The sequence below is a fragment of the Anthonomus grandis genome, chromosome 1 (assembly GCF_022605725.1).
Source record: "Anthonomus grandis grandis chromosome 1, icAntGran1.3, whole genome shotgun sequence".
Taxonomy (NCBI): Eukaryota; Metazoa; Arthropoda; class Insecta; order Coleoptera; family Curculionidae; genus Anthonomus; species Anthonomus grandis.
Window position 1 is genome coordinate 1,158,376 of NC_065546.1, and position 25,350 is coordinate 1,183,725.

General features: G+C 33.5%; 2 protein-coding genes and 1 long non-coding RNA gene across 5 annotated transcripts in view; 1 reads left to right on the top strand and 2 right to left on the bottom strand.

The window, feature by feature from the left end:
- Positions 1 to 870, bottom strand: part of LOC126743930 (uncharacterized) — a 75,118-nt gene extending 74,248 nt beyond the window's left edge. Inside the window, exon 1 of the mRNA XM_050451221.1 lies at positions 36 to 870. The gene's annotated coding sequence lies outside the window, so the exon portion shown is untranslated. The remainder of the gene's footprint in view (positions 1 to 35) is intronic.
- The window catches only part of LOC126744133 (sex peptide receptor), a 70,318-nt gene that overhangs the window by 8,502 nt on the left and 36,466 nt on the right, over positions 1 to 25,350 (top strand). Inside the window, exon 1 of one of the 3 annotated variants that reach the window (XM_050451499.1) lies at positions 18,795 to 18,993. The exons of the other annotated variants lie outside the window; for them this stretch is intronic. The gene's annotated coding sequence lies outside the window, so the exon portion shown is untranslated. Of the gene's footprint in view, positions 1 to 18,794; positions 18,994 to 25,350 lie in introns of those variants that run through there. 3 annotated transcript variants of the gene reach the window in all.
- Positions 5,002 to 7,884, bottom strand: LOC126744346 (uncharacterized). The gene is made up of 3 exons (XR_007663118.1): positions 7,469 to 7,884; positions 7,141 to 7,336; positions 5,002 to 6,238 (listed from the first exon to the last, which is right to left on the bottom strand). It is a non-coding gene; the product is annotated as an uncharacterized LOC126744346 (long non-coding RNA).

The window sequence follows — 25,350 nt, forward strand, 5'->3', positions numbered from 1 at the left end:
AACCAACATATTTTATAATTTTTTAACCCACCTACCTGCAGGATTTTTGAGCCCTGTTGAAAGACCATCTATAAGTGCTCTTCTTGACGATGTCAAAATTTCATCCACCCAAGCTTTTGGTGTTGTATGACCAGCATTTACCAAGGTCTCGTCTAAATAGTATATTTTACGTTTCTCATTCCTGTATGCCTTTATTGCTACCAAATAATCTCTCCTCCATCGGACAATTTCTGGCCTATCTAGCAGGATACTATTGCGCCCACGTTTTTTACATGTAAATTTTAAATGTTTCAAAAGTTTATATAAGGTTGACCTTGAAACATTCAGTAAATCGGGATCATCGTTTACCACCCTGAGAACCTTATCTAAAGTCGGTATTTCGTTCAAACTTTCCTCCGTATTGCTTGTTTTTCAATTTCGCCCAGCGTTTCAATAAGGTCCATCCGATTCTGATTGGTTTTCGGTTTCGAAAATGAATGCGATTGTTTGTATTCTCTGATAACATTGAACACAGATGAACGACATAATAATATACCAACTTTTTTTGCAACACTTTGAACAATATTTTCTTTGAAAGAATCAGGATGCTCTCCCAGTTCGCACTTAAAATAAGTTCTTTCATCTCAACACTTAAATGATTTTTCTTTAAACATTTTTTAGTTGGGCTATAATCAACATAATTTTGAATTTCGTCTGCTGTGTCTGTGCTAGACATTTTACTTCTACAGGAAATTTAAAAACACACAAGGAGTAATGCACTGTAGCAAAAAGTCACGAACAATTAACAAAACTAAACTAAACTAACATCACGTATACGTATATATATATAAAACAAAGAAAACGCAACTATGAAATTAAAAAGCAAAGCAGCGATAAACACGACATTCGGCGTAAAACTGATTGCAACCCTGTACAAGGATACACCGACCGGCCTCGATTGCAGGTGCACGGCGTTCTTCATTTTTACGACCAAACGACCAATAAGAAACTGCGCACGTGCTGATCACGCGGTATCCACTGTTTATACCGTGTCTATCTTGGAAATAAATATACTATAGTAGTATGTTTCTGTTTTTTTTTTTAATATTATTTGAGATTATTATTAAACGAGGAAGTAGCAGCACATTTTAGCATAGTATTATTTACCTATTTTTGCGTTTAACGCTTTACCTAAAATATTAAATCATACCTAGTGATTTGTATACAATTTTCCACACTGGTTTTTTATGACAACTACCATATAAAAAACCAATCCAATTAATTTGCGTCAGCGTTAATAAAGTCGAATTTACCAAAAGCAGTTTAATAGAATCCAAGCCCAATCGGCCCAATTTTTATAAGCCCCTAACTTTTTTGTTTTTAGGCCGATTTTAAAAAAAGAAAAACCATTTTGTAGGTATTTTTATTGGCAATAATTTTGTTTTCTTGTAGATTTTTAACAAAGATAATAGTTTTTTTTGAAAAATAACAAAAAAGCACGTTTTTTTAGTTTGAAGCCCTATTGGGCGAGTACGGCCCATGCGATTTAGTACGATTTCTTAGGAAACATTGTCGACAACCCACAGAAGGTATCCTGACAATTTCAGCTTGTCCCAAATTTCTTCCCGGTTGGACTCATAGTTTTACTGGCCTAGTATAGGAAAAGCTATAGTTAATTTTAATAGAAAAAAGAGGTACAGATTTGTAGGTTTTTTTTTGCGAATCCCGTATTTGATTTAATCAGCCGGACATTTAATAATCACAAAATATAAATTAAATTTTTGGCAAAGATATGGAAGAATTTGGTTGAAAATTAAAGCACCAAATTAAAAAAAAACTAACTGAAGTTTACGACAGTTTTACAGATCAAACCGATTTGAAGGTTTAAATTAAATAGATGATTCGTTTTTTCTTGTACCTCCTACAAATCTTAAGCAGAACCTCTGAACTCTATCTTTATCTTGGTTAAACAGGAAATATACAGGGGTTTAACTAATATTTACAGTTTATGTTTGCAAAAAAATTAAAATTTATACCCCATTTTTCTATATATAGTAGTAGCACAATTTTCTATATATTATTCAGTGTATAACTAATTTATCCTCGAGAAACCAACCCTAACTGTTTTTTTTCAAATGGCACCTCCATTTTTAAAATGTTTTTTAATAGCATTTTTTATTCCGAATACAATAGAAAAAAAGTTTTTTTATAGAAAAGGCTATAATACTACTATACAGGGTGTCGATATCTCGGAAACTAATTTTTCTAAAATGTTGAAAACTTGGCAACCTGGCACAGTTGATGGATGTCACACAACTAAAATATTTTAACAGTTGTGACGTTTCCGATTATACCAGAAGTAGGTGTCAACTTCGTTATTTTAAATGGAACACCCTGTATATTTATACGTTTTTGACTTTCACGTGAAATGCTAGGTATATTTTGTATATAATGTCCTATACTAAAGTGTAACCGTTTTTGATATATTTTTAATTTCATGTGAAAAGTTATGTTTATATGCCCTAACATAATTACCGATTACTCCCTTTTGGTAGCCTTTATTTATTGGTTTTATTTTAAAGGAAGTACCACTTTAAATAACTATTTTAATATTTGGCTAAAAAAAGATACAGGAGGGTCAAAAACTAGCATTAAAAATTAAAAGCTTAGGATGAAGGATGGACGATGCTTGTTGTGTGCCTCTATTCCAAAAGTCATTTCCTCCCTGGATTTGCGCCCTTGGTGACGATTACTACCGTTTAAGATTTTGAATTTAAAATTTTTCATTGACAATAAAATGAGCTATCAATATAGATTCTATGGATTTTTTATAACCTGGATAAACAGAAATAAAATAAGCGATTGTACAGCACAGAATACGCTTAGTAGCAGAGTAAGCTTTTAGGAAACAATAGTATTGTATGCAACAATGCGACTTCATCCTTTTTCACTGCTGGTAAAAAAGAAATTTCATCAATATTAAAAACGTTGTTGGTCCGTTTTTTATTGATAATATTATCACCCCAAATAACTTAACATTAATACTAACATGCTGTGTTATAGTAATCGATTTAAAAGGATTTCATCATCGTCTGAAGAGGAGTCCGAAAAAGTTCCGTGTCGTTTTTGTTTGGTTTTTAGTTTTTAAACATCAAAACAGTGGCAATTTCTCTAGCACTTTCTATAGTTTGGTTTGCTTTGAAAATTTTAAAAATATAAAAATAAACAGAAAACCATATTATTAAAACTGTCAAACAAATCCTAAGAAAATCAACCGAAGCGTTTCCAAATGTTTAAGTAATCGAACGGCAGGCAACCTGAGGTCTACCGAACAATTTTTTGAATTAACCGGTTAACTCATCGAGTTAGAATCCTAAGGAGCCGCCATAAGAACCAATTTTGCATAAAGAAAACTGGTCTACTAGGCGTAACCTAAGTGACAAGTGTAGTAATTTTTTGTAGCAATTTCGCTTCCTCGCCAGGTCCGGACTTCAATAGATCATATAAGACAACAGAAGATCATATAAGAATTTTCATAATAAAAATGCTATGAATTTAAAAATTGCAAAAATTTTAACATTATAATTAAAAAATTCTTCCCACGGACATAAACAATCATTACAGGAGGTTTTTAATGAATTTTAACAGATTTTTTCAATGCTAAATGGCAATTCTTGTTTTACAATAATTTATTTTCTTGTTTTTTTTTTTTTTAATCGTAGTATAATATTAATAATTATGTATAAAAAATTTTAATAATTTTTCGTTAACAAACTCTAAGGCTGTTTCTACTAAAGATGATATAGTTACTAGGTACCAAAAGGTGTTGAAGTGATTGGAATTTTTTAAATTCTTTTAATAATAAAAGTAAGGTTCGAAGTTTTTTATTTTAACATCATCACCCATAAAGTCCACTAAAAATATGAACTAATAAAAACTGTGTGTCTAAAAGTTGTACATTATACGTAGGAATATAGAAAATAACACAATTTTTGAATTTTCAAAAAATTAAATCTTATTGCTATGATGTCTTATGCTTTCTGATTTATTTGTTTTTTCTTTGGCAAGATGGTATAATCTAATATTTGTGTACCTATTTGCCACAGCTTTTATTAACAAAATTCGGTGGTTGTCAAATACTGACTGATCATAACTATGAACTACTAAATTTGAAAATATGTTTCTGGTCACAAACTTTTTAAGAGTTAAATTTACTACAGATTCTGCTGAGACTTGCTTTTTTGAACTGGATAATAAAACGTTTTTTATAACTTTTTCAGTTTCCATACATCTCCAAAACATCTGTTGAGGGATATTGAAGTCCGCCTTTATTTTTTTTATTTATAAAAGAAAATAAGAATAAATCCCTGGTAACGCTTGTCAAAGCAGATACACAGTCCGAACATATAATTTTTTTTCTTTAAATAATGTACAACATATCCTGCTATATAGGTAATAATATGCTTAGAAAATTCTGAAAGAGGATCGGGCAAATAATCATGAACTCGGTTAACTAATTCGGTTAACTCTCCGTCAGTATTTTCATCGAGTTCAAGAGCTCTGTAATCTCTAGAAGTAATATTAATTTGACTTACAGGCTCACATTTTAAAATTGGAAATTGCTCTAAGGGCACCCGCATTTCCGCGAAAATTGTAGCGCAATTCCACATAAACCAGTAATTTTTTATAAGCGGATTGAAATTGTCGAGCGGTGGGGTTATTATTATAACCTCCTTGAGAGCGGATAGACCCAAAGAACAACTCCAAGTGATCTTGAGAAAATTTGTAAAGGGGTAAAAACTGTAAAATATTTGTGGTCACTAAATTTTTAAATAAAATGTTCAGACTGGCTATACATATTTTCAGCTCTAAAAATCCTATGTCTTGGAGAATCTAAAAGTAAAGTTCCACCAACATGTGTTTTTAAAAAGCTTAAATATTTATCTGTAGAGTTTAAGAACAAATAGATTTTTTCATAATTCTTGAGAGATAAAGGTTTTTTGAAATCATATTGAACTAAATTCCTACAGTTTAAAATATCGAATAAATTGTTAATTATTAACATGAATCTCGTAGTAGCCCCAGCTCCAATGAATTGTTTTAAATGGAGTTCATTTTCACAAAAAGCTAATGCAGTGGCAACACTTTCACTAAACACTTTTCACCCAGAGTATTACGAAGCAACTTCACCATATGACATGGATCTAAAAACAAAACACCATCATCGGTTATTGAGGGATGTTTAAAAAAGGTTTTCAAATTTTTATGGTTCAAAAGATTTGCCATGGCCAAATTTACAGGTGGGCCACCACATGTCAAACTGACAACCTTTATACCCACTTCATGGCATTTTTCCAAACACTGTAGCACAAGTTCCTTTTTCTGTTTCGAAGTCATGCCGGCAATAAAAAAAAAGCCCACAGGAATTTTCCAGTAACCATTCACACAATTTAAAAGGAACACCAAGGCATCCTTAGCAAGAGAGGTTTCTTTCGATCCCGTTCCTAGGTCAACATACCCATAGCACTTGTCTTTTTCAGAATCCCATTCTGCATGTTGCCGAATAGACATCTCATCGATAATCAGGCTGCATATTATTAGATTTTTCTCAGCAGAAGCTTTTAGCTGTAAAACCTTAAATGATTCACTGGTAAATCCAGGTTCTCCGTTGATGCTTTGGTACCACCGATTTAACGTTCTTGTGTGAGGTAAACACAAACTAAAGGTTTTTGATATGCGGCTGGAGAATAGAAATGAAGAGTTAAAGCGAATACTTTTAATTCTTCAGAATACTTTCTTGGTAATGCTTTGTTTCTTGCTCTTTTATATTGCCTCATAAATAATTCTTGAGGTCCCCCGCCTAGTTTGTTAATCACATCTAAACATTCTTCTTGCATAAATTTTTTCTTCCGTATCTCTTGAATAATCTCCTGCATAGTGCCAATACGTTTTTCTCTTCGAACTAGTTTTTTTGTAGTGACCTAATTCTCCTTTTCCTCTCCCTACTGACTAGTAATGTTTTATCTAGTTTGTTAATTAACTTTCTTTTTCTGGGAGTAATATCACCAGTATCACCTGCCTGCATCATAGTAGATGGCCCTGGCTCTGCATTATTACTAGTTTTATCCCCTTCATTACCAATTGAACCAATATTAGGTGCTTGCTTCACCGGGGGTGAAGTATTTGATAAAATTTGAACACTAATATTTGGTGGTTCAACTTCAACTGCTTTATTAAACTCCTGATTGTCCACTCGCTCCTAAAATTTTAAATTATGTATACATATAATATGGTAAAAAATGAAATACAAAAACGGGTACTTTTTAGAAGTCATGCTTTCGGAAATACTATTAATTATAACCAACATCTTAACATCAACAAAATGAAAAAAATAAGTATTAGGCACCTAAAAGTTGCATGTTTGAATCCATACAGCATTCAAAATCAACTTATGCTTTCATGTAAAAAAAAAGAAAAAATTGTACAAAAAGTGTGAAATTAAAAAAAGTATTAAAAAAAGGAACATTAAAGAAGATTTCGACTTCAATTCGTTTAAACTTCAATTTATTTAAAAAATTGTAATTTATTTATAACTTATAACTTTGCAACAAGAGAAAGGTAAGTTATTACAAAGTAAAGATGAGGTCAACCCGTTAAACCATAAAAATTTTTGTGTAGAATCACTCCTAAACTTTGATATATTTTTTTTGTATTTTTGTGTTTTAGTGTTGGTTGTAGGTATAATAGGTATATTATATGTTGTATACCAATTTCTTATAGATTGTAACAATGGGCTTTTGCTCGTTTATGTATGAATAAATAAATAAACAAATAAATGTGCATGCTGCTTAAGCTCGGTTTTACATTAAGTCAGCTTAAATTTTGTTGGTGCCCTTACCGGTCAATTTTTGTTTTATTACTTACAAAAATAAGCATTGCCATAAAAAATTAACCACTTCGATATAGCCATTGATTATGTTATTGTTTAGGTAAGTTTAGGTTTGTTATTGTTTCCTAAACAATAACATAATCAATGTTATAGCCATCATACAACCACAATTATTAACTACTGGTATTACTTATACTACCAGAATCACATTTATTTAGATATTTATAGAGTAATTACTTATAACACGTTTATTTATTTATCCGAGTATTTACCTGAGAGGGATAAAGGTTTGGAATAGCATTTCCTCTTAAACGAACATAACTACTTAAGCTTCGGTTTATGTGTGACTCAGAAAAATGTTTAGAACACAAAACACTATATTTTGTCGGATTCCAGCCAATTCTATTTACATTTACAAACTCAATCTTACAAATCAAAATCTTACGAAGTGCCGGATCTTTGGGAAACCTACAAGGGAAAGGGAATGTCTACTTGTCTACTTTAGTCTTTAATAGCAACTTAGGAGCTTAAGTTCATATTTTTCACGCATACATTTTTTAAATACTACCCTGTATATTGTGGTGGTTTCCTAATACTAACCTATGGAATGTAATTTTTGATGATTTCTTCTTATCTACGCCATCCCTGCTCTTGCAGGAACGAAAAGCACATGACACCATTATTATTTTCCAATATTTCAGCTAAATAAAACGCCTAATCTTTAAAAAAACCTCGTAAACGTGAAAAATAGCAAAACAACTTTCGCGAACAGCTGTTTGACGTTTGTGTCGAAAAATTCCGCCGACTATGCCCGCTTTTGATCACATGATCACGGCTCCTTAGGATTCTAACTCGATGGGTTAATTCAACCGGTGAATTCTGAAGAACGCCCAGTGCATTCGAGCGGCGCACACAGGCGAAAATCGGGGAAAAGCCGGCCATAAATAGTAGTAGTGCTGATATGAACCACAAACATATTTAATCATAAGAAAATGTTAAAACTAAGATAACACGTTCATTTTAAACATTTTTTTAAATCCCCCCCGCCCCCCTTGGGTTCATTTATTGCATTACATAAGCGCTGCGTAAGTACGCATTTCCTTAAAAAAATTTCAGAATGTTATTATTTCAACAATTTTTCAGTTAAGAGTTTAAAATTCATAATACGGAAAATTTTTGAAATAAAATTCAAAATGTTGAGACTTTTGATAATATAAGTACCCGAGTTTAATAAAATTTCTTATTATAAATTACTAAATAAAGTTGTGATTTGTTTGTTTTTGTGCTATTTAATTTTATAAGTAACCTTTGCTTTGTGTGTAAAAATAAGCAATTAAAATACATGTTAAGAGTAATATATTTAAGTATGTAAAGTATATACAGAGCTTACTTAACAATAACTTTGTAATAATAGTAAAGCCTAACCTATCTTAATAATAATTAAAATCAATCAATATCTTCACTATCACTTTCATCAGCAGAAATTGTTGGTTCATCAAAAAATGCCAAAACTTCTAAAGGGTACTGTTTAAGCTTTTTAGCAGATGATTTTTTCATATTGGAGATTAAAGGATCAGAAGATATTAAGAGATTACAAAATATATCTTCCATGTTTTGTTTTCTTGAAAACTTCCGTGCATGAAATTCTCTGAATCTTTTAATATCCTTATTTTCTGGGGCGCTATCCTTATCCTGGGCTTCTTCGCCAAGTTGCCCAATTGGAACCAAAAAATATGATATTATATCAGAACTGTGCATTAAGATTTTATGCACGGAAGTTGGCATATTGTACCACGGATACAATTCTACAAATTTTCTGGCCGTATCATGACAGTAATCCTTAAAACTATCGATTTTAATATGAAAACCACTAGAAATTGTTAATAAAATTACTCTGAATCTAAATATCAAATCTTGATTAATGCCTGTAATTTCCGAAACTTTAGCAGCATTCTCAAAAAAACAGCGAGCAGTGTTGCCGTCATTAGTACTTCCAAAACCAGGTTTTGGTCGGTCAACCAATAGTCCCATTTCTTTAAAAAATAAGTCTTGGATTCGTTTTTTGGCATTTGCAAGTTTTTCTTGGTTTTCCTGGCCTCGCGCTTGCCATTGCTTAAATTCCATCTTATAAGATAGATGCAGCAAACACTCTAAAAAACGAATCCAAGCATGTAAAGATGACAAACCAAGTTGAAATCTAGATTCGTCAGCAATTTTCTGTTTTAAAACCTTATCGATATTGTTAAAATCTTTGGATGTTAGCTTACACAAATAGCATCTCTGAGTTGAAGTATTCTTAGAACAGCATTACACAATTTGCCATCTATCATTGTAAAATATAAAATGTGTTTTAAAAATACATTGTTTCCTTGAATATCAAGCTTTGTTGGTTGCAAATCTGAAATTTGTTGGTCAAAATATTGCTTTTCTCTCACTGATAACTCTGTTGTTTCATGCCTAAACTGGACTCTAAGAGGTGTACAGAATCGTGTGGAGGAAGTTCTGGGATTTTCCCAGATTACAAACTTATCTTTTGATTTCGGATCACCGTTAATGAGCTGAATTGGTAACATTGATGTTAAAAAGATATTAGCATCTGAAATATTGGACTCTGCAAACTGCTGTTTGTATTGACTCATCCCAGAACTCCCGTCACACCCCCATTTGCAAATTAAATTTAAATTATTATATTTTTCTTGGTTTAAAGAATTTAAAACTTCTTTTAGGGGCTCAAATAACCTTAAAGATGTATGATCCAGCAAACTTTGAAGAGGCACTTCAGCAACATCCTCAGAAATGTTTACGTTTTCTGGGTAGCACCTTTTTTTTGCGGCAGTTATTGACTCATAATTAGGATAAAGAATTGACCTATGGCTTTTTGCCGAATTTCTTGTAAGATTGTATTGAAATTTTGTCAATTTAGCCTCTACAAAAAGCGATAAGGCTTCGTCCGCTGAAAATGGTATTTCACGTTCTTTTTCAAGAGATTTTTTATATTTTGATGCACGGGTTGGTGATGAGAATGCAACATTTTTTAACACATCTGCTTCATCCAGTTTACCTTCGGACCTAAACTTCATTTGAGCAGCAAATGTTAGTTCTTCAGGGCTTCGATCTGCTCGCATCTGTTCAGTTCTTCTTCTTTTTGATCGGTCACTTAAATCTAAAAATCCAGTGAATGGCCTCCCTCTACTTGATAGAGTTGTATCCTGCATTTCGGCTGGTTGAGCTTCATTCATTGCAGAAGAAAATTCCAACTCAATATTTAACCAATCTCGATTTTTATTTTCAAATGCAGTTTTATTTCTTGATGCTGATGACCATTTTGTGTCATATTTCTCGATGAATTTATATATGACTTTTGAAGACTCTTCTGACAAGCGTTCAACTCGCATGGTAGAGGTCACTTTTTCTGCCAAATAACGGCACTGCTCCATTCTTTTCTTGGACTGACAAATTCCTAACCAACTGACAAGTTGGCTTCTTTTAAACCAAGCAGATTTTGTTGCTGTCCCTGAAATAATAAGTAATTTTGTTAATTATTTTTTATAAGATTTTGCCATTTAAAATTGGTTGCCATATTGAATTTTAAACCCATATGGCAATTTTTTTATTTCTATATTAAATTTTCTATTAAATTATGTTTTATTTTATAAAAATTAATTTATTCTTCAAGTTAGTAGCAGAAAATTATTTCTTGCGTTTTAGACCTACAATAGCATTTTATACGAATTTGGACCCGGACTACAAATCTTTAAAAATATTTTTTCGTCAATATCGCAAATTATCGCAGCAACTTAAGATTGGATCTTACAAAGGACTTATTAAGCAATAATTTAAAACTAATTTAAATTCGGGAAATTACGCGAAATCATACTTTTAGTTTAGCAGAAGATCAGAAATTTAAATTTTTTAAAAAAATTAACTGTTAACTTTTCAAAAAATCAGTAATAAAAAAAAGTAAAGAAATATTTTTAATTAATATAATTTTTAATATTTTACTTACCACTAGCAATAGGCTCCATTGCTGCTTTACAAAATTTTCACCCACACTTTGCCGAAAAACTAAATTTAAATTACTACTTTTTACAGGCGCTTTTGAATCACAATGAAATAGTCTCCACGAACATCAACTTTCAACTAAAATATTTCTGCAAGTGACAAGACGAAAAACAAAAGGGTAATTGTTTATTATACCCAGATAACTAGATAATTGAATTATACTCAGAATAGGCCTTAATTGGGAAGTTGGTATTTCCGATTTATGGCCGGCTTTTCCCCGAATTTCGCCTGTGTGCGGCGTTGCAATGTTTTTGCCTTTTTCTTTAATATACGTGCTCTACATTTAATTTACTTTAAATGTTGACTTCTTTATAGAGTATTTTATAATATTTTATGAAAAAAAATCATATTTTATTACACAGAAATAGTATTGTTTTGTGCCTATATATTATAAAGTGTGTTTTTTTGCCATTTCTACATAAGCATTTGGCATCATTGCATCAGAGATGTTGCAAACTGCCCATAGTTCCACGGAAATACTAATTCTAGCCTTTAAATGTTCTAAGAATTAAGTCGACAACCTTGTTATTGGTATTAGATCAACGAGCCTTCTGTTCAGATGATCACAAATAATTTCTTCAAATTTTCAAATCCGTGGTTCATATATTAGAAACTAAACAAGAAATTTAAAAATCAAATTTCAAAACAAACACGATTATTATCGTCGAAGCTATTAATAAAATTTTCATTTTCAAGAATATTATTTATAGTATATGGTTCAATTACCGAAATATTTCTTAAATGGTCCAGATGTTTATCACCCATTTTAAAAGTCGTAAACGAACTTTTGCTTTAATATTAATTAGCCTTGTTGAATTATGTGTTACCGCCCGGTTTTTTTTTTTTTTGAATATTTACTTGGCATATTTTATAAACATTATTCAATTATCAAATGTTACGAAGGTTGTACGTTACACAGTAAACGATGAACGTGGGCTAAAGCTAGTTAGTTGTTGTATATATAGTCAATATTATCCAGATCAAGGGCGTCGCCAGAGAGGGGCAGGCGTTAACCTCCAGACCTTTAGCGTTAACCTCTAGGCCTCTAGGACTTAATAGGAGGACTTTACTTTTGAAAACGTATATTTCGTAACTTATCACTTATTAATTTCTAATTTCACTTAATAATTAGGCTATTAGGTAACTGCAATCTAAGATAAGGCTTTACTATACCTATACATATTTACATTTGGGGCTCGAAGCGCTCGCAAGTGAAAAGCGAATTGAAACGATTACGCTCACTTTGAGCCAAGAACCTACGGATACTACGGAAAACGTACGACTTTGCCAAAGACGCCCAGTATCTGAGAAGAAAATTCAATCATTCCCGGTTGGAAATGTACTCACCATGGTTAGCGTACTTCCGCTAACAAAAAGGAGCCTTCTGTAAATTCTGTACACTATTTCCACCCAATCTGAGCTCCGTTAGAGGTGTTTTAGGTTCGTTCATTATAAGGCCGTTTTGTAAGTTCAAAGATGTTCATGAATACTGCAGAAAACACGCAGATACTCACTTTCATAAGACGGCATTGGAAGCTGCTAAATCTTTTTGCTTGATAATGTGCCAGTAGATGTGCAAATTAACAAATAATCTCAGGAAAGTCTTGAAAAAAACGGGAAAATTATAAGATCGATTATTTCCTGCATTGCGTTTTGCAGATCCCACGACCTAGCATTAAGGGGGGCAAGCTATGGTGATGGAATTCTGGAAGGGCTGTATAAGATGCGAATTGAGGCAGGAGACACTATTTTAAAAAACCATCTTGAGCATGGAAAGAAAAATGCAAGTTATCGATCGGTTGACATCCAGAATGAGATTATCAGTATTTGTGGAGATGTTATTAAGGCCGATTGCATCAAAAATGTGAAGATATCGCAAGCATATAGCATTTTAGCAGACGAAACAGCGGGTATGTCTGAAAAGGAACAGCTCTCAGTTGGCATAAGATATTTTGATGAGGAAACCAGCATCATTGAAGAAGTATTCCTCGGATTTGCTGAGCTTACAGCCTTGGACGCTAAATCGATTGCCACAGCAATAAACGAATTCGTGACGAAAGAAGATCTCGATCCAGGTAAATGCGTTGGTTTGGGATTCGATGGTTATTCCACGATGTCTGGAAAAGAAGGTGGCGTTCAGGCTATTTTGCGTAAAAAATACAAGAAAGCACAATTTTTTCATTGTTTGTCACATAAACTCAACCTGGTATTCAATGATCTGAATGCTCTGTCGGAGATCCGATATACAGTTGGGGCCATCAAAGATATAATTAAATTTTTTCGTGAATCGGTTCTAAGAAGAAAATTAATACCCAATATTCCCAAGCTGTGCGAAACAAGGTGGAGCGAGAACTACAAGAGCATCAGAGTTTTTAAAGAGAACTTTTGTGATATAATGGAGGCACTAAAAACCCTATCTCGAGATGGCAATATTGCATCAAGGAAACATGCATATCAGCTCCATGCTGCAGCTTCCAAAGTTTCGTTTATTTTTAGCCTTGGATTGATAGCCAAATATTCCGCTCTTTTAGAACCAACAGTAAACGTGCTCCAATCAGTCTCCTTGGATGCAGTTCAGGCATCACAGCATATTGGTCGTATTTTAAAACTGATCAAAAACCACCGTGAGAATCCCGAAAAAATAACAGAAGAAATTTTCAAAGATGCTTCTGTTATTGCGGAAAAAGTTGGATTGGATATGAAATCAATACCGCGTACTGCTGAAAGACAACAACACCGTAGCAACCACCCATCAAAAAGCCCCTCAGAATTTTGGCGCAGGTCCATAACAATTCCTTATTTGGACTCAATTATAAATTCCCTAGAAATAAGGTTTTCTGAAGAAAATAGACCATCATTTACTTTGTCAAAACTACATCCTGCGCAAATGAAAAACATTTCTTTGGAAGAACTTGAAGAGGCTTGCAAGGAATTTAATCATTTTTACGGTGTTACAAATATCCAAAATAAGATAGAGCTTTGGAAAAAAATATGGGAAGAAAAACTAGAATCAGTCAAAATGAGTGTTGTGGACATCCTCAAGGAAACTGATGATTTCTTTCCTGAAATTAAGAAGGCTTTACAGATCCTTGTACATTGCTTGTACAGTTGAAAGGCCATTTAGTAGCCTTAGGAGAATCAAAACCTGGTTGAGGAGCACCATGTCTGAAACTCGACTCAATGGCCTCGCTATGATGAGTGTACACAGGCAACACATTTTTAAAAACTTGGACGATTTTGTTAACAAAGTGACTAACGAATTCGCAAAGAACCCTAGAAGATTATGTTTCAATTGATTTTCATGTAAATATTTTGTTCGGTTTTTATTTTTTTTAATTAAAATTTGTGTTTTTGGTCTTTAGTTCTTTCATGCTGCCCCTCCCTAGCTTACCGGCTGGCGACGCCCTTGATCCAGATCTTTCGAGGCAAATTAACTAAAGTTCCGCATTAAATTTTACGAGACCACAGTATTTTACAGAACAACGGAACAACCTATCGATATTCACAATCCATTAGAAATATGCACATGGGGCGGTTACATGTTGATATATTTAATAATATTTTAACTCGCTTTTATTAAAAGATCTATTGGTTTGGGATATACAGGGTGTTCGAAAAGTAGACGGAGATATTTCAATGGATGATTCCTTGTAATAAAATATGAGAAAAAGTTTCTATAAACACGAGTCCAGAAATGCACAGTTTTCAAGATACAGGGTGATAATTTTTTTTTTAATATTAATTTTTTATTAATATTAAACAGAATATTTACTTTGAAATTTGGTAGTATTACTTGTTTTATTAAGAGGCTAATTTAGCCCTAATTAGATTAAAATTATAAGGTCCAGTGGCATCCCGGGGGCATTTTTATAAACGCCACACGTAATCGCGGATCGCGAAACGCCGAGCGTCAGGTTCAAAATGCCACTTGTGATCGCAAAACGCGGGTGCTCAGTGTTGCCAGGTATTACTAACTATCACGCGCCAGTTTTGACACTAAAATGCGCCACCAAAGCGCCACCTTTTGACAGGACGCAAAAACTATTAAAAAATTAGCGGGAGTTTCAAATATTGGACAAATGTGGATTTCCTTTTATTCACAGTTTCCTATACCGGGTGCTGCATCTCATTACGCACCATAGGAATTACAATGCAAAAATAAAGAAATAGAAATTCCTGCTTCCCTAATTGTTTTAGCTAAAAAGTCTATAGGCCCTTTTTTGTAGCAAATTAATTTTGCTATAAGAAGGAATTGTTATAAAACGAGATGTTTGAATCGTGGAGGCAAAATCGTCGAAAATATTATTTCCCTTTTCCCTTCCCATCACCTGTTTGCTAATTAAGAAACAAACATTACCTTTTTTGAAACTTCAAAAATCTGTCATATTATGTAATAACAACAATATTTATTTGCAATAAACTACTGTACCAAGTTTAAACTAATAATTACACTATTTCATAACTATTTTATAAATAAAGCACTTATTTCCCTTGTACTAGTTCCAGAATAATAAAGTTTTATCATCTCTACTTTTTCCTGTATAGAATAAATCATTTTAGAAATTTGATACTGTAGTAAGTTTCAACAAAGGTAATGTTTGTTTCCTAATTACTAAACAGGTGATGAAAAGAGAAAAGGGAAAGAACATTTTCGACAATTTTGCCTCCACGATTCAAATATCTTGTTTTATAAAAATACCTTCTTATAACAAAAATAATTTGCTACAAAAAAGGTCCTATAAACTTTTTAGCTGAAGCAATTAGGGAAGCAAGAATTTCTATTTCTTTATTTTTGCATTGTAATTCCTATGGTGCGTAATGAGATGCAGCACCCGGTATAGATATACATATTTATTATTTTATTAAATATAATAGTAATTACCTAATTTTAATTTGTTTTTTTTTTGTAATCAGAAACAAATGTGTTTAAATACTCATATACTTTATTTTAAAAAAATATGGGAATAAAATAAATGGGAATTCTACAAAATAATTTTTTTCATAAAAATAATGACAAAAAAAGATATTACATATTTCTAAATTAAATATTCTAACATATTTAATAAAAAAAAACATCCTATATATAAAGCAAACTCAATCAATATCAATCAATTTCAATTCAAAACACAAACCACAAACTATAAGGTTGCCGCCATGTCAACTGTCAACATGACAACTGTCACGGTTTGACGGTTGACGAGCAAAGTTGTCATAAGCATCTGTAGTGCTAAAGTCCACTTTACGCTCACGCTCATGCAAAGGCGAATGGCAGACGATCCCTTTTGGTAGTTGGATTTGTTTATGAAATTAATAGTATTAAGAACCAACCAAAACCAATGCTTCTTTTGACTAGTTTACAATCAAGGTGCACGATACAAAATACAAAAGCGCCACTTTAGGCGCCCGGCGCATGTACCAAAATTTTACACGCCATTTGAAATTTAAAAGCGCCACTTTGGTGCAAATGCGCCACACCTGGCAACCCTGCGGGTGCTAAACAGCACACGTTATCGCAAATATTTATGCGGAATTATAAACTACTATATACACTCTGGCAAACGAGTCTGCAACAGCGAAAGAAATGAGTAGAAAAGCAATATTGCTCGGCATAAGATTTAATTTAATTTATAAACCGATTTATAAATTAAATTTATCTATACGTCTCTGATTTGATTTGGACGCGTCCTTTGGATGGTCCTACTTATTAGCTTCTTTGGATATCCATTCTGTTGTAGGCCTTTGTAGATGGTATCCACTTCAGTCTTGAGATCCTCGTCGTTTCTACAGATGGTTCGAGCTCTATTGTAGAGGGATCTTATGATGCCTACTTTGGTGGTTGCAGGATGGTTGGACTCATAGTGCAGATACTGGCCCGTGTGTGTTGGTTTTCTATAAACTGAAGTTCGTAGATTTCCGGCGACCTTTTTAACGAGGACATCTAGGAAAGGTAGAGCTGAGTCCTTCTCTGTCTCCATCGTGAACTTGATTGTTGGTCTGAAGCTGTTGAGGTGAAGCAGAAACTCTTGAAGTGCTTTTTCCTCTTTGTCCCAGATGATGAAGGTGTCGTCCACATATCGAAGCCAGAGCTTGGGTTTGCAATGGGAGGCATCTATTGCATGTTCCTCGAACCATTCCATGAAAATGTTTGCTATTACTGGAGAAAGAGATGAACCTTCGTCTTGGGCGTAGAATCTATCCTTGACCTGAAAGTAAGAATTACGATCTTCAGCCAGCCAAGCGTCGATATACCCAATATCTGGAAGCCTCTACTCTCAGGACAGTGTAGGATCTAGAGAGAGGCGTGTCCTCCTCCCCAACTCTTTTCACGGATGACTTTCCCTTCCACATCGCTGTATATACACATCTAGTATATAAGCCTATAGAATAGTAGTTTGCTGTCAGTTTACACTTGATAACGGTTGGAGATACTTACCAACCGAAACGTCGTGTTACATTAAATAAGTAAGACAATGCAAGTTCGACAAGATGTTTTGCAATGTCCATGTTGCGTTTTGATAAAGATGAATTTTCCAAGGAATCAAGAACAGACAACAGCAAGGAACAAGAAAACCATACATTAGAAGAGATGTATTGTGTGCTATGCCAATGTGTCCAACGAAATCGGTGCAAAAGCTGCACAATCGAAGACACCAAGATCTACATATGAATGCACTATTTGCAAAAAAACTTATTGTTTAAGTTGTTTATTTATTAAACATCAAAGTTCTTTGATTTAAAAACAATATTTTGTCTAACTCTTAGCAGTATTATACCTTCTAAATATTTTGTTCAAAGTACTAAATGTGAATAAACCTTGGTTTTTTAGTTTTTTATAATTACAGCTGTTTTTTTAAATAAAAAATTAATTTCTTAGGGTTTTTATTAAATTGGGTCTGTGGCGCCATGCCTTATAAGTTCCCATTAGAAATCACTGCTCTTGTGGCTCAATGTTTGTACCACACAGCATGAAGTCAGAGTGATGGGAATGGTCCATATGCTGTACCATAAAACCTAAGCCAATAAATTTTTGTGGCACACATGTGGTGCCATGTGGCAGTTAACGTGATATGATAGAATAGTCGTGGCAAAGATTACTTAAGCACTTTTTTAAATTAAAATAACCGCTATGATTTGATAAGCTTTTGAACGGAAAAATTATTTTAAAAAATTATCATAGTGATAATAAAGATTTACCAAGCAACCTGAAGTTAATGAGAAAATTGTTAAATGTTTTTACCTGCTGCTAATTGTTTAAGCAATAATTTTACTCATTATAATGGTCGCGTCTTATCAGTCGCGAATAGGTAATCAATCACCTTCATTGGCTAGGAATAAATAAAATAAATAGCATTTAGATAAAACCTCATTAGTCATGAACTTATGATATGGTGTAATTTTTACTGATTATAAAAATTTGTCTAGCATAAATTGTTATGATTCAGATAAGGCGTTATTAGCAGGAAATTCCAAAAATTATCAACTTTTTGAATGCAATGTTTTAAAAGAATAAACACAATAATTGTTATATTTTAGATACACTATCATCACCGTATAGGTAGTAAATTGCACCAATAAAAATAATTTCGATCGCGCCTTTATTATAGCATTAAATAATTATAATATGTTGATTATAATTAGCAATGGCTGCACAACCCATATACTTAATTGCCAGTGCAAATGGTCGTAAATCATGAAAGAAATGTTTTTTGGCGTAATTGTTTCACTCATTTGAACGGATCCTGTTGAGTTATTCAATAGGTAATGCCATTAAAATTTAACGTTTATGGACAAACACGATTTAAAAGGCTTTAATTGTGTTTTTATCTTGTTACTACGTTTAGTTGCCCGGTTGATTTAATGCAGTGGCATTCTGGTTTTGCGACATTAAGTTTAAAAAAAGCTTTAGTATAAAGTATTGTGCATTCTAAAAAAAATCACAATATGAGGATAATTACTCTTCATTAAAAACTTAATGCTGAAATGTTTGTTTTAAACAAATAGGTTTGGTTTGTTTTAGGTAAATAAGTAACAATCCTGGATTTTTTAAAACTGCTCTTGACAGGGTGAGTTTTTATAGAAAAATTTATTAATAAGCGTGGTTGAAAATAAATTTTTTTACTAAAAATTATAATAGATTATTTATTAGCACATGTGATTTTTGATTTTCCATCCTATATATTTTCTTGCTATTCCAGAATTTATTAAACTCTATAGAGAAAAGTCTCCTAATATGGGGCACTTTTGAAAATTTGGATTCAAATTATTAAAATTTCAGAATTTCTGAGAAAAATTTTGAAAATATTTTTTATTAATTAATTATTTAAATTTTTTGGTAATTTTTTTTTTAAATATTTTAATTATTTTTTAATTGTCCAAGTAACTGATATCTATGAAATATAATAAAAACATTTTCTCTTTTAACTGCCTGTAAGAGAAATATATTTTATTATTCCAGGCAATTGAGTAACAAAAATATGTTAAAATTCCTGATAGAGGAAAGTCTTCTAATATGGGGTACTTTTTTTAAAAACACTTATAAAAGAACGAAGTTAATTTTAAACACTACTTCCATATTTTACGGTTCATTTTACACTGTTTAAGGATTTGATAAAAGGAAAGATGTTAAAAATTAAATACAGAAGAAAACATGCAACATTAAAAAAAAGTTGCACCACCCCATATTAGGAGCCATGGTATCCTAATATGGGGTACACCAAGTTCGTAATATGGAGTACCCAATTTAATATGTAGAAATTAAAAATAACCAAAATATGTTTTTTTTTGTATAAAAGTATTATTTATTTAAAAAAAAAACTAATACGTATTATTTATTAAAGTAAATACCTAAAAGTTACATGCAACAAAAAAAGACAAAACAAATCTGTTTTGTAATGCAAAAGTCACAAATATAGTGGCTTCTTTCACAACCAGCACACTCAACGTGAGCCCACTTGAAGCAGCCTTGGCACTTCCTCTGACATCTTTAGAAAATGGACTTTCGCAAAACATACAAATAGCATCTTCCTCAAAGTTTTCTACCTCGTCATCTGAATCTTGATATTCCGGTTCCGGAGCCGAGTCTGAAGAAGAAGAACAGCAGGATACTGATTTCCCATTTTTTCGTTTTTGTTTAACCACTGACAATTTATTTTTTTTCTGTTGGAAAGGTTTAATTTTTTCTGTTGGTTTGGTTTTAAATAACCAATTTTTCTTTTAGTGCCCGAAGTTGAAGATAATTTTCTTTTTTCCATGCTGCTTTCCAATTCTTCTTTGTAAGGCGTGCTAGTTATAACCGCAGCTTTACCACTTCTTGTACTCTTTTTTTTAATAATATCTTGAGAAGTAGTTGGAACAGGCAGAATTAAATTTGCAGGAGTAACCTGTTTTAAAGCAGTAATCTGTTTCTCTGGGGTAATCCGTCTCTCAGGGCTTTTTTTCTTTTGGCTCGTTGTTATCTAATTCATCCTCTATTGGTTCTATTTCTATATTTTCTTCCTGAACTGTTTCTGCTTCTACTAGTTCTTCACCAGACAAATTCTGCACTTTTGCCACAAAGTCATGTTCTTTAAATATGTTTCTGTCAGGAGGGAACATTCCAGTTTTTCTAAAGCCGTTGATGGCCGTGTCCATGGTGGCCGCTTTTATGTAGGCTTTCCCAAAAAGTTCTCCTATCTGATAGCCTGTTACTACACGTCCGGGATTCAACCTTAGCCAGTTTGTAATTTCCTGTGTGTAGTACGTTTTAAACGGAGACATAAAAGCAACGTCCAATGGTTGCATCCGATGAGTTGAATATGGTGGAAGGCATATTATGTGAACATAATTTTCTCGCGCCACAGTTAGGCAAGGCGCAAATTGAGACGCGTATAGCGCGTGTGCCGCGACGCAGCACAGCACGTATTTTTGTAGCCTGGTGAATATTAGGTTTGTTCTCACTGCAAATTTCTTACAAGTTTGAAACTGTTTCCAAACCATTCTTATGAGCATGCGTAAAATATTACAACTTCTGATCGATTTGAAATCGTCTGTGCGAACATCAAATACGGGTTGAGTGGAGAAGAAAAATAACCTCACTTTTTAATGCCAGTGGGAAACGAGAAAATAAATCAAACATAAACAAAAAAAAATTATACTACAACCTTGAAATAGCTGTATATTATTAATATAGTTTAAGGTTGTGTGATTATTTGCTACTTCAAGATTTACTCTAAAATAGTCCAGAAATTCTATTTTATTAAATTGGGACACGGTTTCATCAAAATAGTTTTGATTTTTGGGCTTTATCCGTTCTTCAATTAAATCTTCTTTAAAAGTCTGTGTCGGAATCAACATAACTCGGAATCAACAAAATTCTGATCAGATTCTTCCGACGATTCAAAATCACTTATTTCCTTAATGTTTATTTTTAGACTAATTCAACAATTTAAAATACAATTTTCAAAACGAATATCAAGGAGTATACAAAACGACAAAATACAAACAACAATTTAGAGGTTATGTTCATATTCCGAAGATCGGCATTGACTGGCTACACGAATTCTCTGACACTTTGCTTGAAATAAATCCGAAAACAAGTCTGACTATCAGATGACGATCAGAAATTTGTGTAAGAACATCAAACTTTTGATTTGAAACCGATCAGAAGTTCCTGTGCGAACGCAGTTTACTCTATTGCGCATGTTTATTTGCCGAAAACTTGTTTCTTACTGCTGTGAGAACAAACCTATTATGAAACAGCCCAAATTGGTGACGCGACGCGACATGTCATGACTCGCGTGGCGCAGTGATTGAAACGCAGTTTCTCGTGCGTGAGCGTGCCTGGCTGTGTTGACAGGAGTTCATTTGCAATTTTTCTTTATATTTACAATGGGTTCGGAAGAGCAGCTAATAGAGGTAGTCAGAAAACACAGAGAACTTTATGATACAAAACATCCGAACTACATGAAAACCAAATTAAAGACTAGGATTTGGGGTGAAGTTGCAAAGGAGTTAAAGTTTAAAGACGGTAAGTAACAATATTTATATAAATAAAAGAGTAACTAACATAGTACATAGTTTTAGTAATTTCCATTCATAACCGTTTGGTATTGCCATGGAACACTTCCCTACTTATTGAAATATTCTGTGAATTTTGCTCTTACGGTAAAAGCATGTGCCGAATTCCTCGTCTGATTACCATGTAGTGGAACTAACTGATTCGCTGGCAATTTTTCAATGTCCTCTAACCCATTAAGTGTTGATCTGGTCGTCCTTAAGTAATTATGGAGCACGCAAGCTGCCTTTGTAATATCTCTCACCGTATCAACTTTATTTTCGAAAGGTCTCCTAAATACACGCCATCGCGAAGCTAATATACCAAAAAAGCATTCCACGGTTTGTCGAGCTCTAGACAGTCGAGCATTAAAAACTTGCTTTTCATAATTCTTCGTTACGTGTCTTCTTGGATACGGCCTCATAAGGTTTTCAGACAAAGGGAAAGCTTCATCTCCCACAAAAACGTATTGCATCGGATCAGCAATCTGAATGTTTCATGATTTTTTTGCCCAACGCACTGCTGGAAAATAAACTTCCATCACTAAATCTTCCCATAGCTCCAACGTCAATAGTGGTAAATCTATAATCTGCATCAACTGTTGCCAACAACACTACAGAGAATGTATGTTTATAATTGAAGTATGAAGATCCGCTTTTGCCGGGTTTCTTAATTACAATATGCTTACCATCCCACTGCTCCAACACAGTGTGGAAATTGCCATCTTTGCTCAAATCGTAAAGCAGCTGATTCCCATGTTTCAGTTGTAGGTTCTGGTAAATATATTGATTGCATATGCATCCAAACTGCCATAGCTACTTCTTTTACAATATTAGATACCGTTCTGTCGCCCATTCTGAAGTTGTAAGCGATACTTTTATATCTGTATTGAGATGCTAAATATCTGAAACAAACAAAGTTATATAATAAGATATTTTAAGTGTTCTTAAACATATAGTGATAGATCATACTAAATTAATTATTCTTTACTAAGAAAATGTATTCTAAAAATGCTTAAAGTGCTATCTAATTGTTAAAGTTGTAATTTCGTTTCAGGGGAGGTGGCAAAAAATGTATGGTTGAAATTAAGAGGTAGCTATAGGGATGCACGTCGACGATAACAAAAATGCCTGAGAAGTGGAGCCGCTCCCGAGAACGTCAAGCTCTGGAGGTTTCAAAAGCAAATGTCATTTCTCGATCTCTTTATATCAACTAATCCACGAGAAGGAAATATTGTTGACGATAGCGATGATGACTCAAGAATTTTTCCAGAAACGGCAGAAACTGAAAACTTGGAAAATGATGGAATTGCACGCGAAGAGGAAGAATCCTTACAATTCAGTCCTGCTGAAGATGCTTCTCAAATTCTTGAAGAAAGTAATGATGCTGAACTCCCGCCCAGGGTTGCTAAAAATGCGACCAATACTCAAAGCACGAAACGTCTAGCAGCTTTATGCGCTAATTCCTTGCAAGTTACGCACAAGAAAAAGCGAAGCGATAAAGACGATTAATGTGACACCCTAAGACAATCTATATAACAGCGAAATGAGAGGGCACGACAACGAGCGCACGATAGAAAAACGTTATTACAACAAAACAGTAACTTCGATGACCCTCTTTATAACTTGCTTACAAAACAGATGCCACCCAAATATCAACACAAGGTCAGAGATCAAGTTTACAATTCAGTAGTCGAAGCAGAAGCAGATATTATGAACCTCCCATCTGACCGACCATATTCTGCAATCTCTTTTCACGATTTCTCTTCACGTAGCAATACATCAAACCCTTCTTATGCAATTTCACCCCATTATCAGCCTCTGGAACCAGTCCATACCAGTTTCCCTAATGATCAGGAATGACATCTACAAAATGAGCAAACAAGCCATCAACCTACATCCGGAAGTTCTCTGGCTAATTTCATAGAGCGATTTCAATAAACTTCCACACTTCTTTTCTATGCAATTTACCTATTTATGATTGTTGAATAAAGATATGTCTATAGGTACCTATACACTTTTAATATTTACTTACCTCAAGAACATTGCAAGTTTTTCTTCAGTACCAATTGGCTTTTGGGCATTACATCCCTCTGAATCAATTGATGGTTTTGTTATCTCGTGTAATTGATTAAACTATTTTCGATTCATATGAAAGTAATTGGCACAAACACCATCAGGAAATTCGGATGTCATTTTAAATTGTCCATGGCTACTTTTTTTTGATAAATAAAAATTATTTGGAGATTTCAATTTTTTGGCCATCAATAAATGGAACCATACCACTTCTTTTTCAGCATCACTATCTGACTCTAACTCTGAACTAAGGGAATCTAAGTAAATATAATTATTTCTTATAAAATCACTCATCTTTTGAAAGTTAGGGTTTAAAAAACTGTTTCTCAATATGTGAATGTCCACGCAGGACGTGTGGCACGTGCGCGTCGCGTCTCTCGTGTCACGTCACCTCCCACGCGCTATACGCGTCTCAATTTGCGCCTTGCCTTATGACCTCCAAATTTTTTGTGTGGGAATAATGGCCGTCAAGTATTAAAACCACTGGATCACCCGAGCGAGGCTTTGTCAGATTAATAAAATGGCGAAGCCGTTCCACAAATATTTCTTGTTGGATCCAGCCAGATATATGGCACGCATATTTTGATCCTGAAGGAGTGCCATTCATAAGCTCCATTTTCATGTTTTTTCGTGGGAAAATTATAAAGGGCGGTATGTATACTCCTGTTGCACTAAAACACATATCTGTGGTTAACAAAGACCCACGCTCAGCGGAGGTAATAGCACCGATTTGTTTTTTTCCTTTTTTTCTCACGACTTTAACGTGCTTGTGTTGCACTATGGTGAAGTTTTAACTGCGATGAAACTGGATCGCAGTTAAAAATTCTGGGTGAATTATGATTTATTTTTTCAAGAAAAAATGCTGCAACATTTTCTCTAGTGAAGGATTTAATTCGTGCATATGATATTCCTTGAGGAGTTCGTAATGATAATTCTTTGTGCCTTGACAGAAAGCTGGCAAACCATTTCTTCCCAGCAGATTCTTTGGCTACGCTAAATGGATTTTATATATTATTAGCTTTGCATAAGCTATATGCCAATCTGCACACATCTTTTTGTGTAATACCAAAAAAATTTCTTTCCATTTCTAAGCAGTGCTTTGCGAGCAGCGATTCCATTTCTTGTGAAAAGACAATTTTGCGTCCCAGAGAAGATTTCACAATATCTTCAGGATTGCCTTCAATTTTTACGTACCTTTTCAAGGTTGTTTGGGCACATCGTGGGTTCTCGCACTCTTTTTCTAACCCATCTGACCTTGTCTGACAGCTAAAATTGCTGAAATCATTTTTCTGCTTGTGTCAAACTTTCCTTTT